This window comes from Ostrinia nubilalis, chromosome 17, assembly GCF_963855985.1.
Source record: "Ostrinia nubilalis chromosome 17, ilOstNubi1.1, whole genome shotgun sequence".
Taxonomy (NCBI): Eukaryota; Metazoa; Arthropoda; class Insecta; order Lepidoptera; family Crambidae; genus Ostrinia; species Ostrinia nubilalis.
The window spans coordinates 1,725,338-1,740,328 of record NC_087104.1 but is presented as its reverse complement, the minus strand read 5'-3'; the positions used below and the strand labels follow the sequence as shown (position 1 = coordinate 1,740,328).

Sequence of the window (14,991 nt, the reverse complement as noted above, 5' to 3'; positions counted from 1 at the left end):
TAAGGGGGTAAAACGGGATCAACGCGTACGAAGTCGCAGGCGGCCGCTAGTTAAGTATAAAACGACTTAAGATTCGTAAAAAGATTTTTATGTCCGATTACAGCAGCTATAATATACTAGTACAGTCACCAACGCATCAAGAGATATTTTTACATACTTTCACGATCTGTTCAATCAGAGCGACTACGAGTATGTACTAGGTACTCATAGTACAGAGTATCAAGCTACCTACATGAAATAAGTACGATTTTTCGCTGCCAGTAGTCTTCTTGAAACCACTTGGACAAAACAATGTAAATACTCTTCTACTATTATCTACTGTCTTCTAGGTTGTCTGGAAGATATCGTTTTAAAGCAATAAGGCTACTTGATTGAACCGTCTCAATAGTGTAAGTATTGCTTTCTTTTCTTTTCTTGTGTGGTATACAATAAAGTGTTTATCTATCTACTCGTACTTCTAAAATTTTATATCGTTTTGCTAAGAACTCTCCCTATCTATTTAGTTCTAAAGACAATGAATTACGTATCACATTATGTATGTGTGATGCGTCATTAACAAGAGCACTGATTCAATAGAGCGATGCATGATTCAATAGAGCGATGCATGATTCCCTATAGCTTAGTACATGTTAATCTACGAACCGACAAACAATGATCCGGTTAATACCGGTTCACGCTACACGGACGGAACCGGTACGTGACTGTAATGCGCTGCTTCGGCCAAGTGTTTGTGTGTTTATTGTGTGAAACTGTAAAGTAAATGTACCTACATAATTATTATTATCTTTTAAACACGACAAATTATTAGGAAAACAGAAATTATTAGGGAAAAAAATTTAAGCATACGTGGATAATTCGCTTCGTATACGTAGACACAGTTTACTGCAAAGCTATACATGGTACGTGAAAATAAGCCTTGACCTTTAAAAAATAAGATAAGTATGGGATGACCCGTGAATTAGATTTTCAATTTTTTTTCGCGAAAAAAATTATTATAAATAAATAAATAAATAAATAAATTTTTTATTGGCAACAAAAACACTTACATGCACAAACATTGTTGCGTTAGCAGCTGCATTAGTCAAGGACTGTGTCGCAGTTGCTAGCGCCCACCTCATACAGGCTGACATTGCAGACTTATAAGTATTTTTGTTTTAATTTTAGTCTTAATTTTAACTTCTATTTTATAAATTAAATAGTTAAGTTTACACATTATTTAGAAGTAGGTACCTAACTGTGAGTGTGGGAGTATAGTTCGTGCTGAGAGTGCAAGTTTGAGTATTAAGAAAAAGTTGTATTGTTAAATTGTTTTATAGAGCTTATTAAAAAAATACTGATTACAGTATACTTTAGGCGTAATCTATCTAACCTTACGCGCATTGGTTGTGAGAAAATGACATTATGGCGACGAACCTATATTATTTTCTGTCGGGAGAAAAAAGAAGTACCTTTATTTAAGTATGATTAAGAGCACCAATTCCAAAACGTGCGACCTTTACTTCTTGTGGGATTAGTCATCTACAAACGTTTGTTTTTTGTCAGCGTAGAGCTATAAAGGTCATATAAACACTCGTTTAAAACGACGTATTTATTTAAGCGACCTTTAAACCCTTTATGAGCCGAATTATAAACCATGCCCATGGGGAAGTGCCTGCAGTAATGACAATGTCCAAATAGGGGTGAATTGAATTTAGATAATGGACCACTATTTAATTTAGAGATTTCGGATCTTTTCAAATATGATAAGTACCTATATCATGCCTATTTCAGTCTATGGTTTGACAGTATTGTTCAATTGTTTCTCTTTGGACTTTCATATAGTGTTAACTAGCTTCTGATCTTTATTTTTTGATGCACATAGACATCATCATCATCATAATTCCACTGCTGAGCATAGGCCTACCCTAATGATTACCATGTTGATTGATTGGTAGCGGCCTGCGTTCAGGGCCTTCCTGCTACCTTTGTGATGTCGTCGGTCCATCTTGTTGGTGGTCATTTTCCGGTACGCCGTACTATGTGCCCTGCCCATTGCCACTTCAGCTTGATAATCCATCGGGTTATGTCAGCGACTCTAGTTCGTTCACGGATATCCTCATTTCTGATTCGATCTCGTAAAGAAACACCAAGCATTAGGTATTTCATTAATTCCAACTATTAGTGTAACTACGTTTCAACTGATAATTGGTCTGAATTGGAATCAGCAAATGAGATTAAAACTTGAGTTTTTCAACTATTATTATACCGGTTGTCAAGGCCAGTTGAACCCATATCACAAAAAGTTAAATTACAAAAAGTAATCCCCTAGAACAAAAGGGAACCCTTTAGGTATATTAGGTTTAATTGCGGTCGAGATGAATAAGGAAGCGTAATCGAGGCGGTAGTCGGATAATTTATTGTAAAGCATCTAACTTTTCCCGCGGCTTTGCCCGGATCCGTCATAGAAAATCTTTATTGCGCATTTTTCGTTTCCCAAATCTACCTAGATTTCGAGTTTAGAGCACTTTATTTAAAAAAATATCCGAACTCAAAAATTTTTTTTCATATTTTTTTGGGATTGTACATTTTAGTAGAGCTACCTTCCCTAGCAGTTTGATTCACCCATTCTGGGACACCCTGTATCTATGTTGGTCCCAAGATTAACGGGGTCGGGAGGGAAAAGTTAGCGACGAAGCTGTGTGTGTACGATTAATGGTGACTTTTTAACAGTATAGTATACAAAGAACCGAAAGTTGGTAGATTTATTGCTTGTTTACAATGAGAGTGACGCGTGAGTGAATTCGTGGGCGAAGTTGGTATTGTTTGTAACTTTTTTGGATTTTTTTTTTGCAGATATGTTGCTTTTCTTACGAATTTCGGATTGATTGATTTAATATTGATAATGACTTACGCCTGCACATTATCATCATCAGGGTATTTGCTATTCATTTACCTCTTCATTTTCAGAGAAGAAAAATTAAAAAAGGAAAAAGAAAAAACTGAAAAAGAAGAAGGCCATCATTGACCTTGCCAAAGAAGGAAAGATGGGTTGAGGACGCTTTATGTTCCTTTAGTCACCACCTTACGGAAAAATAGGGAGTGGTCCTTTTTAGTCTGCTAGAAACACAATTATTAACTGCAGCCTCATCCTTCTTAGACATATTTTTACGACAATAAAACATTTAAGTTAATGATAAACAATAAAATAAGCAAAATAGACATCTAATTAGCAAACCGAAAACTTTCCAGCCACAGATCCCTAGAGACGTCCCCGTCTTTCTGTTATATTCGATAACCTCTCGAGAACTGACGAGATTTCATTACAAAGTTAACAACCTAGCTTCGCCCGCAAAACCGACACAAAGACAGAGGCACCAATTAGTAAGACGTCACCGAAGAAACTGTAGACTGAAAGCGATTTGATTCCAAATCGAGATGTGGTATTTCTTTATCGAGTAAACCGGATTTAAACTATCGATATAGTGCCCTTTTCTAACTCATTAGGATTTGCTCTTTATCAAAATCTTAACCCTTTAACCAGTATTATACTCGTAGTTATTATCAACTACCTAATTTATCTGTAGTAGCTATTGCCAACGAATAAGATAAATACAGTGAAATTAAATTTTTCACATACGACGAATTTACGTAAAAACATTGGTGCAAATAATAATTAATTGCTTAAGCTTGGGAATAGTAGACTGTTTCCTAATACTGATCAGCTAATTTTGGGGCTGGTGCCCTCGGACCCGGTGTTTCTATTGAATATTATCTTTATTATTTGTAACTGTAAAGACTATTCCCACCTCTCGATTCCACCACTGCAACTCCTGTGTAGGCAGGGTCTACAGCTTGACCGCCACAAAAACCCAACCAATGAAGGTAAATTTTGTCCCGGGGGAAAGTTAAACTGTCATTGGACCCGCAACGAAATTAATCAGAAGAACATTGGAGGAGTTCTAAATTAAGGTTCGACTTCCCTCCATTGCAAAGCGGATGACAGGTGACAAACAAAGGTTTAAAACCTTTAAGAAAAGATTATGCACCACGGACAATAAATATCAATAAATATCAATTAAGTAATATTAATTATTTGTAACTGTAGCAAAAATATCGATGCTGCTCGAGTTACTGTTATCGATATTCGACACATCCCTTCACGATCTCAGCAGTCGCTAATACACATTGACCAGACACGTCATGTCAGAAACGCTACTCTTAATTGGATCTAGATCCAGACAAGTTCATTGTATTCTGTTTTCATATCAGTTGGTTATAAGACAGATCTGCAAACAATGCAGCTCGTAAAATTGAAATTTACGTTCACGCCCGTATTCACAAACGATGCTTGCTTAAGTGAAGCAGCAAATCGAACGCACAGCGTTGAATAGAGCTCTGTGATTGGTTCGTGTGTCACCCTGTGCGTTCACGCGCACTGTGAGACCTCATAGTAATGTATGTGAATACGGGCGTCAGTTGTTTTAATTTATCAAAAATTCGAGGAGGAGAGCGTTCGATCATCGATCGATCGAGAGGATCTCGAATCAGCCAGTTCGGACCTATACCATAATATAAGCTATTGGTTGTTATTATTAATTTCTATATGAACAGACTATTATAACCAACACAATACAAACAAATTAAATTGAATCAAAGTTCAGAATAAATATTTCAATAACATTTTACCAAATATTGAAAACATATCAAAATGAATTGCGATTGTTTTCACAAAACATCAGGCATTCTACGAATTTATTGCCTCAACAGTAGAGATGTGTAACTCCGGAGTAAATTGAAAAAAGATTCATATCCGTGCTAATGAATGGACATAGGCTCCAATGATGACGATAGCAAGTTATTCAATCATGCAGTTCTGTAAGGAATCCTTGCTTAAGACGTCCCGTAGCTGACCAGAAGCTATAAAAATATTGACTCTACCAAGAACCAAACTTAACTCCTCGGCACTTCCCACATAGACTTACTTTAACGAGAATCGGTTTTTTAATGGAGTTTGACAGATTTTCACCCATAGATGGCATCCCAGCCTTAGTCATAAGTGAGCAGAATGGCGCACGGTAAATTACGGCCAAGTTGATCGCAGCCTCGCGTGTAAAACACGTCGATCAAACCTTCTAGTTTTTCTTCGCAACCGTAATAATGATCAGTTTTGTTTTTCAAACTTTTCACATTACCTCCATTTGTAGCAGTTGTAATAACAAGCGAGTAATGGATATTTGAAAGGCACATTAAATAATGCTTACATTTAATCGCTGTTTGTAGTTGATTGTGTACAGCCACCAGGCTACATACTTACGAATTTTTCAGATGGATTTTAAACTTTACATTTAAATTATTGAGTTTAAAATGTCTAGTAGTTTGACATGGTAGTACACTTTTGGTAGTTCTCTACCTATATTTAGTACAGTTGGATTGATTGGTTTAGTAGATTGTGCTTTAAATCTAAAATTAAATTCGGATTGGAAAAAACAAGAAGAAAGTATTGATTTGTCAATTTATTTTTAACATTCTTGATTTTAAAAAACTTATGTCATTTACCATTTATTTTGTGGTTATTTTTAATGAATACCGTGTAGAGAGGTTATGTTATGAAATAAATGTATTGACTGGATTGGTAATGATGGCTCTGGTAAAATAGGCGAGAAGAATATTAATTAATATTTTTGATGATTGATTATCAAAAATGTGGACGTCCACAAGGTGAACCGACGACTTTGTAAAGGCGCTGAACGCAGGCCGCTACCAACCGGGCTATATAAGGAAATCATTGGGGAGGCCTACTTTCAGCTGTGTCAGGACGTCCTGTGGCTGAAATTATGATGATGATGATTGTGAAAACGATACACTCATGTCCTCTTAAGATTTTCAGGAATAACGTTGTGATGAAATGAACATTCCATTCAATCGACTTGATGTACCTTTGTTCGATTTAATTTCCTTAACTTGACTCATCCAGTTTCTTTTTATGTCAGCTGTAAAATACATTGTAGTCTTCATGTTTAAAGTGTCGTCAAAAACATTTTACGGCAAAAGATAGATTAACAACGTAAGTTACAATGTTTCTATCAGTTCTGATAACGGAATTAGGACTGACTCTTAGCCATCATCTCACCTTATAGTGTGATGATCTATGCGCTTACCATGAGTTTACATTAGGTGTGCTCGCTAGCAACTGCGTATCCTACTAATATTATAGTAGGTAAATGCGAAAGTTTGTATGTTTGGATGTCTGGGTGTTTGTTACCCTTTCATGCAAAGACTGCTGAACGGATTTTGATGAAACTTTACAGTATTATTGTTTATAACCCAGAATACCTAAATACCCTAAATTTCACCCGGGTGAAGCCGCGGTCAAAATCTAGCAAATTTTATATTAAAGGTGTGACAAATTGTACAGCGCCCTTAGTGGCGACTTTCAAGCACTGATTATGTTCATAGATTTATGACTCGCTAGCGATGACAGTTAATACAAACGTATGGTATAAAGCTACGGGCCGAAGGTGGAAAGGAACACCACTCGGCTGGCAGGTGTGGTAAAATGAAGGATCTTACGCCCGTATTCACAAACATTACTATGAGGTCTCACAGTGCGCGTGGACGCATAGGGTGACACACGAACGCTGTGCCGTAGATTTGCTGCTTCGTTTGTGAATACGGGCATAAGTATATTTATTGTATTAACTCAAAGAGTAAAAAGTGATTTCCCATTAAAATATTTCATAACTCGCTTGGATATGCAAAATGCATATCTACTGTAGTTATGAGAATTGTAGACAATTTTTTACAACTAAACCATTATGAAGCATTATTATTTATTGTATGTAACTTATTCAAGCTGAAAAATATTTGCGAGACATTTTCGTATTGCAAAAACATTTCAAATACACTAACGTCAATCCCGCTCCAATAAATGGAAGTGATGGACAGATGAACAGGCGTACAATCCGAAACTGTTCTATTCCTTTTGTGATATAAACAAAAGAAAGATGACAGTGTTTTGTTTTTTTATAGATATAAAGAATATTTTTTTCTGCGTGAAAGTTGAATGAACTTTGACATAAAACTTTAAAAAGCTTAATTTATGAAAATGTTTTTTTTAATGATTTGTAATGTTAGGTATATTGTAAATATTTAAAGCATGTAAGTAGTCGATGCAAAAATCAAACGAAAATGCTAGCAATATTTTTAGAAATATTTTTGTACTGTTAAAAAATATACATTTAGTTGGCTCACCTTTAATCCTATTTTAAACTTCTATAAATAAAAGAAAAATAAGTAGCTAATAAATGATACATTCCACTTACCTACATGTTATCAGACTTTCAACTAAAATACTAACTCTCAAGTTAAAACGAAAGTAAGTAAATAAGTTCTAAAAGCTTTCACTCCTAAGATATCACAAAAGTTATAAAAGGCAAATAAATAATGTAACGAATATTATTATCTAGATAGGGATTGTAATCATTTTTCTAAAACTTTTGTACCTATTTACCAAAAATTTTCAATATTTCATGAATATTTATAAAATCAAGTAGAGTGGAGGCCACGTACCGAAGCGCATCGTAGGACGTCCACCCGCAAGGTGGACCGACGACCTCATAAAGGTAGCGGGAAGGCGCTGGATGCAGGCCGCCACCAACCGGCCATTGTAGAAATCATTGGGGGAGGCCTATGTTCAGCAGTGGACGTCCTATGGCTGAGATGATGATGATGATTTAAAATCAAAAAACTACGTACCGTTACGTCCATTTGATTTGAACCTGTAACAAAAACAAAATATTGTTAGTAATGTAATAAAAGACAGTCAATAATTTACATCCTACAGAATATTAGGCGGCTATAATATGAAAATTTAACCGCCTCTTTGGTCTAGTGGTAAGACCACCTGCTTCAGACGCAGAGGTCCCGGGTTCGATTCCCAGTGGGGGCAGATTTTTCTCTTCGGTTTGGTTGGTGGTAGGGCTTGTTCTAAGTCCGCCTGGCTAGCTACCACCATCTTACCTAAGTCTGTCGCCATAACAACAATGTTAACAGCATTATTGTGTTCCGGCAGTTAGAGGTAAGATAGCCAGTTCCTCCGTAGTTGAGGATTCCGGGTGAAGCTCGCTTCCACCTTCGGCCTGATCATCACTCACCATCAGGTGAGATACAGGCCAAGAGCTTCCTCGTTGTGGATAAAAAAAAATTAGATAGATAAATAGAACACACGTTATTGTACTCCACTCGAAGAAGAAGAAAGAAACATGAATAGAGCTCTGTGACGGGTTCGTGTATCGCCCTGTGCGTGCACGCGCACTGTGAGATCTCATAGTAATGTTTGTAAATACGGGCGATAGAGTCGCGCTTACATCCTGTCACCCAACTAGGACAACGAGTTACGAGTAGTGTCATGGACAATTTGGCAAAACAAAGTTCTGAACTCAAGTTGTTAGAAACATTTTTTATTTTACTAAACCTGTCTTTAATTCACAGATTACGACATTGAGCAGAAATAAAACAATTGGTCACCATACAAGTTAAACTTTTATTATTTTTCAAGAACAAAGCATTCTCAAGGCGCAAATTGAAAGCAATTTCTTTATTGCAAGGATTTAACTGCACCAGTTTTCTGTCGCTGAAAAGGCGCTTTTATTAAACAAGTCGGTGTAAAACTAAAAAAACTGTTTCATAAGGACGCCTTACAAAGTTGTATTTTAAATTTCCTCAACAGAATACTGTAATAGTTTCGCCCGTGTTTAAATTGTTCGTATAAAAGACGCTCGTCTCATATTCACCTGTTTAAAGTTTTGAATTACTTTGGAATGGAATAGTTTTTAAGTTCTGAATTTGGGTCAGGTGGAAGTGCTTTTGAAATAAATGGTTCACTTCATTGCATTTTAACATTAAAATGGATTTATACATCATTAAGTGAACGCAGCCTGCATCATCATCATTTCAGCCATAAGACGTCCACTGCTGAACATAAGCCTCCCCCAATGCTTTCCATGTTGATCGATTGGTGGCGGCCTGCGTCCAGTGTTTCCCTGCTACCTTTACGATGTCGCCGGTACACCTTGTGGGTGGACGTCTCACGCTGCGTTTTCCGGTCTGCAGGCCGCGTCTGCATCATGTATGTATGAACAACATTATCAATATCTGTTCTGTATTGATTTGACAGTGCGGGTACGAGCAAAGAACGCAAACTGACAGATGCGGGCTGTTTTAATTTAGCGTCAAAATCCAATTTATTGTAATGGAAATTGAGAAATCAAAGACCGTAGTGTATTCGTATCGTGTTTAATATAAGACTAAACTGTCAACGGCGCTGCACACATATTTATATAGTGGTGTTAAGTCTACCCTCTTTATTCTATACATTACACCTCCCTCCTTAATAAACGTTTACAGTAAATATGATTTTTAAACAGTATATAAGAAAACTATAAAATATTATCACAACAAGTAACTTATAACTAAGTATACAATTTTATTATTAAATTTCATTATGAGTAGCCGTATCTATTAGGTGGTTTCCTCTCCCTTAAGGGGTAACGGCGTTCACCGGTGGACGGTACAACACTGTTTGTGTCTGTACTATGAGTACCACTGCCCTCCACCCCGCCGCCCAACTCAGAGCCAATCGACCCGCTCACCGAGTCCGAAGACGACCCCCCAGTCTCCGACTCCACTGGCAACTGTGGCCACCCTACTAAGCCTTGCTTACTTGTAATTTTATTATGACACAATTTAGGTACTACCAACCTATGACCCCACATTATACAACCTAACTCAGAATATAATTCGAGTCGTCTATTAAAGTATGGTTTCAGTTCCTTGCTGTCAACCTCATCTGGCCAACCATCTCTGATGAAGCTTAACACCCGGCCGAGGATTGGATCCCTTTGTGTTTCCTTTTTTATTTCCCTGAAATCTAACATCAATGCCTCCGATGCAAAATGTAAATACGTTTGCTCTGGTTCATCATCATTGCTGCTACTCCTATCTTTTGCTTTATAACTATCAACTAACCGCGATAAAGCATCAGCTGTGTTGGCGTTTGTATTTATATACTCAATAGTGAAGTTATAAGCCGATAATAACAGCGCCCATCGTTGCATACGACTCGCCGTCATACTTGGAATGCCGTATGCGGGCCCAAATATGCTTACTAAGGGTTTATGATCACTCTTTAACACAAACGACCGCCCATATAAATATTGGTGAAATTTCTTTACTGCGAAAACAATAGCTAGTGCTTCTTTGTGTATTTGACTATAATTAATCTCGGCCGGCGTGAGAGCGCGCGACGCGTATGCAACAACGCGCTCCCGGCCCGAGGCCCGCTGCGCCAGTACCGCGCCGACACCGCGCGCGCTCGCATCGCATGTCACCACAATAGGTAATGACTCATCGTAGTGCGCCAACACCTCGGACCCCGTTAATATTTTTTTTACATAATTAAATGCATTGCTATGTTCTAAGCCCCAACACCAATGCTTACCCTTTTTTAATAAATCGTATAACGGTGCTAAGTGAAAACTTAAATTCTTAATAAATTTTCCATAAAAGTTAATCATGCCCAAAAAAGACTTGACTTCGGACACATTCTTAGGAGGAGACATTTTCAAAATAGGCTCAATTTTACCAGAGTCTACTTTGACTCCATCTTCGCTAATAATAAAACCTAAGTACTTGACGGAATCGGAAAAAAATTCACATTTACTTTTTTTAAGTTTTAGGCCCTTTTCCATGAGTATGCTCAATACTTTGTTTATGGTATCAATGTGTGATTTTATACATGAGCTGCTTATCAAGATATCATCTAAAAATACCGTGACATTAGGTATATTTTCAAATAACTGAGACATAATTCGTTGAAAAATACCAGGACTCGACGCGAGTCCGTATACTAACCTGTTGTATCTAAATAAACCTTTATGAGTGTTTATAACTGTCAGATTTCGTGTATCATCCAACATAATTTGATTATAGGCTTGTGATAAATCTAACTTCGTATAATACTTACTGCCATGTAAACTAGAAAATAAATCCTCAATTTTAGGCACAGGGTACTTATCGACTTGTAACGCGCGGTTCAAAGTTACTTTATAATCGGCACAAATACGCAAGGCCCCATCGGGTTTGTGTACAATTACCAGTGGGGTCGCCCAGTCGGAGCAGTCCACGGGCTCGATGACGCCGGCGCGCAGCATGGCGTCCAGCTCGGCGTCCACGCGCTGGCGCAGGGCGTAGGGCAGCGGGCGCGCGCGGCAGAACACCGGCTGGGCCTCCGGCCGCAGGCGCAGCGTCGCCCGTCCACCGTTGAAACACCCCAGTTGACCATCAAACAGCTCCTTAAATCTAGAAAAAATGCCATTTATAACTTCTGTTTTCTGATCATTTATGATATTGTAATTATGACAAGTTGACAAAATAGGTACGGTCATTTCTAACTCCGCTAGCCATTGCCGTCCTAATAAAGTTGTCATACCGTTTTTAAAAACATACAAGTCCAATATTTTTCTCCTATTCTTGTAATTTACATCGACCTCTAAGTAGCCTAATGGCTTAACTTTGGAACCGTTATAAAATTTAACAGATAAATTACATTTTTGTAACGGAACATTTTTAAAATATTTATTGTAATCTACAAGAGAAATGCACGATAGTGGTGAGCCTGTATCAATTTCCATTTGTAAATTAACGTTATTTACATTTAAAATTATGCTCACCGGTTTGTAACTACTCAATGACATCTGATACATTGGCTCCTCCTCTTCTTCATCCCGTTCTGCCGTCTCCCGAGCGTCCTCCAGGTAATGGGCTCGGGTGGATGCCGGGGTTCTGGATCCTCTGCTCTGTACAGCGCCGCGATTGCCTCGGTGGGCAACTCGGCTCCCCTCATTCTTCCCGCCAAAACGTGCTGCCGCCGTTTTAGAGTTTTCTGGACACATTCGACGTAAATGTCCCACTTTCTTGCACCTACTACACTCGTATTCTTTGAATTTGCACTCGTTCCGCCTATGTCTGTAGTCCCCGCATGCAAAGCAACCGCCAACTTGTAGGTTGTTGATGGCATCTTCACCGCCGACTGAAGAAGGCCGTCCCGCTGACAGCCGTGAGCGGGACCCCGAGAACGCGTCTGTGGAGTACGCGCCCGCGGCCGCCCGGCCGCCCGCGATGGCTCCGTCCGCCGCCGCCTCCACGACTGCCGCGTCCCTCACCGCCGACTCGAATGAAACCGCTATTGCCACCGATTCCTTGAATGTTATTTGGTTTTTTGCAAATAACTGTTGACGAATTCCATCATCACGTATGCCACATATAAACTGGTCTCTGAGATTCTCTTCCAAATTCGCTCGAAATTCACAGTTTTTAGATAGTTTTTTGAGTACCGCCACATACCCCAAAATATTTTCATCCGCCTTTTGTTTCCTTTGCCGGAACACAAAACGTTCTGCCAAAAACGATGGTTTGGGGTTCAAATGTTGTTGTAATATTTCACTCACTTCCTTGAAAGTCATGTCGGCCGGTTTCCGTGGGCTCGCCAAGTTCGTCAATAGTTCGTATGCGCGGTCTCCCATTGTAGTGATTAATGTTGGTAATTTCATTTCTTCACTAATGCCGTTCACTTTAAAATACATTTCCAGCCTTTCCGCGTACAACTGCCAGTTTCCGCAATCCAAATCAAATTCCGTTATCTTGCCGACCGCCATATTTAAACTTAAAATCCTGTCGCCACTGAGAAATCAAAGACCGTAGTGTATTCGTATCGCGTTTAATATAAGACTAAACTGTCAACGGCGCTGCACACATATTTATATAGTGGTGTTAAGTCTACCCTCTTTATTCTATACATTACAGAAATAAGACGTCATGAGATATGTGACGTCATAGAAGAAAGACTAAGGGCTTCATAAATAATCAACCATCAAGAACGTTTTGCGAATACTGAATCCAAAAGTCAATTTCAAATTCTGCAACTGGAAACTGTAGATTATTCTGGACACGGTAATGAATCGACGGCGCCTGCAATATTTCTTCAGAATTGATTGCATTAAGTACGAGGAATGGACGTTTTCAGCGAGTCTTTAAAATCCTGAAAGTAAAATGTCGAGAAGATAAATTAAACGTCGCGGAAATTCTGAAAGACTGGAAGACTATTAGTGAAGCTTTAAGGCAGTTAAGGCACGGTAGTTAAGGTTGCATACTTACTGAATTTGTATGACGTTTGAGGATTTTTAGTTTTAAAATTAAGTTATGATGTGCAGGATGTCACTGTGCGATTAATGCTACTTATAAGTTTAAACAAATTGAACCTTTTACTGACCTTTATTATATTTACAATTACTATTTAGCAAATTAACTTCTGTTATTAAATTCTTTGTGCTATTAAAATGTTCCTAAACAATTTGCAATTTTATTGGAAGTATAATGAAAATGATAAATAATAATGTCATGTTTATGAATAACACAAAATAATAAAGTGATCCTCAAAGGGTTCCGTTTTTGCCTTATCAGAACCCTAACAATGCAAAAATTGCTAGTTACACACTTTTCACAAAGTTCGCAGCTGCTCCATATTGCATGGAAGAATTTCCCATGACTCCGAAAGTTTGATGAAAGGCAATGAAGATCTCACTTCCACACCGTATTATTTCCAAATTTAATATGCCCTCAATATCACCTCCAAACCCACACATTTGGGTAGATATGAAAAAGGCAATTCGTTTTCCACACGCAGTGTTACAAACCCTATTTTCAGAGAGTGGATTTTACCGTATGCCTCAAAATTATGGGCCCGAACTTCACTGAACATTTTTCAGGGTATATTTTTGCGATATTCAAATTGCGTTCTTCGGTCGTTATTTATAAAGTTCTAGAGTATAATGCTTTGTGAAATTCCGCTCTTAAGTTAGCCTGAAATACAGAGTGGCCCATTTACTGTATATTATGATACGTACATCCATAACGGTAAGGGAAGTTATTAAATTTAAGGATATTAGGTAGACATTGGTTCCTCTTAGTAAGCCTAAATTGTAACAATATTGGAAATAAACTGAGAAAATTTGTGTAAGGGTTAAACAATCTTTAAACCTTGTTTATGAGGGAGGTAGCGGCGGTTCAGAATTTCCTAATTAATTGGTGTTTTAAGTTCTAAAATAATAAGCATAATCAAAGGTATTAGTATTAAAGGTAGAACGGATCATCAACATATCTTCTATACAATACAAAATAAAAATGAATTGTTGTTCGTTAGTCTGATTAAAACTCGAGAACGGCTGGGCCGATTGAGCTGATTTTGGTTTTAAAATGTTTGTCATAGTCCAGGGTAGGTCTAAACGGTGAGCAAATAAGGAAAAATTGCGATGGCTTATTTATTGTCTTTAAGGCGGAACAGAGTTCGCGGGGTCAGCTAGTTTTTAATAAATAAACTAACTCATAACTTGCTCATGAATGGTCGTTCGGTAGAACCAACCTCGGTACACCATAAAGCGAAGGTTGGAATCGGAAACGGTCCCAGTTCTTGTTATTTTTTGAATGAAGGTGAGTTAAGTCTTTTTTCTTAGCTGGAAAATGCAAGATAAGTGTTTTTACTGCCTTCGCAAGGAGATTTTAAGTCAGTTGGGCTAAGATCGTTTTACAAGGCACTTCTTTGTGGAGCAAATGAAAGTATAATGTACAACGGTATCTTGTCTTACGTAGAATTCTCTTGGAAACTCTAGAAGTATGTAATTGTAATTTATTTTTACAAAACATCTCTACTGAATCTGATCTCTATTCAGTTGAATGCGAGTAAACAAGCAAATTAAATACAAATAATATAGAAGAAATAGAATAATAGATAAAACATTATTTTGATATGAAAGAGGAAACTATAGGCGCATTAAACATGTTATGTCTCCAAGCTATATCCTCGTTATTATTATCTACTATATAAAAATAAGTCGGGTTTTCCTCCCTGACGCTATAACTCCAGAACGCACGAACCGATTTCCACGGTTTTGCATTCGT

At 37.8% G+C, this 14,991-nt stretch overlaps 1 protein-coding gene across 1 annotated transcript in view; it reads right to left on the bottom strand.

Moving 5' to 3' along the window:
- Positions 1-14,991, bottom strand: part of LOC135079827 (zwei Ig domain protein zig-8-like) — a 226,804-nt gene that overhangs the window by 62,610 nt on the left and 149,203 nt on the right. The window contains exon 3 of the mRNA XM_063974442.1: positions 7,735-7,757. The gene's annotated coding sequence lies outside the window, so the exon portion shown is untranslated. The remainder of the gene's footprint in view (positions 1-7,734; positions 7,758-14,991) is intronic.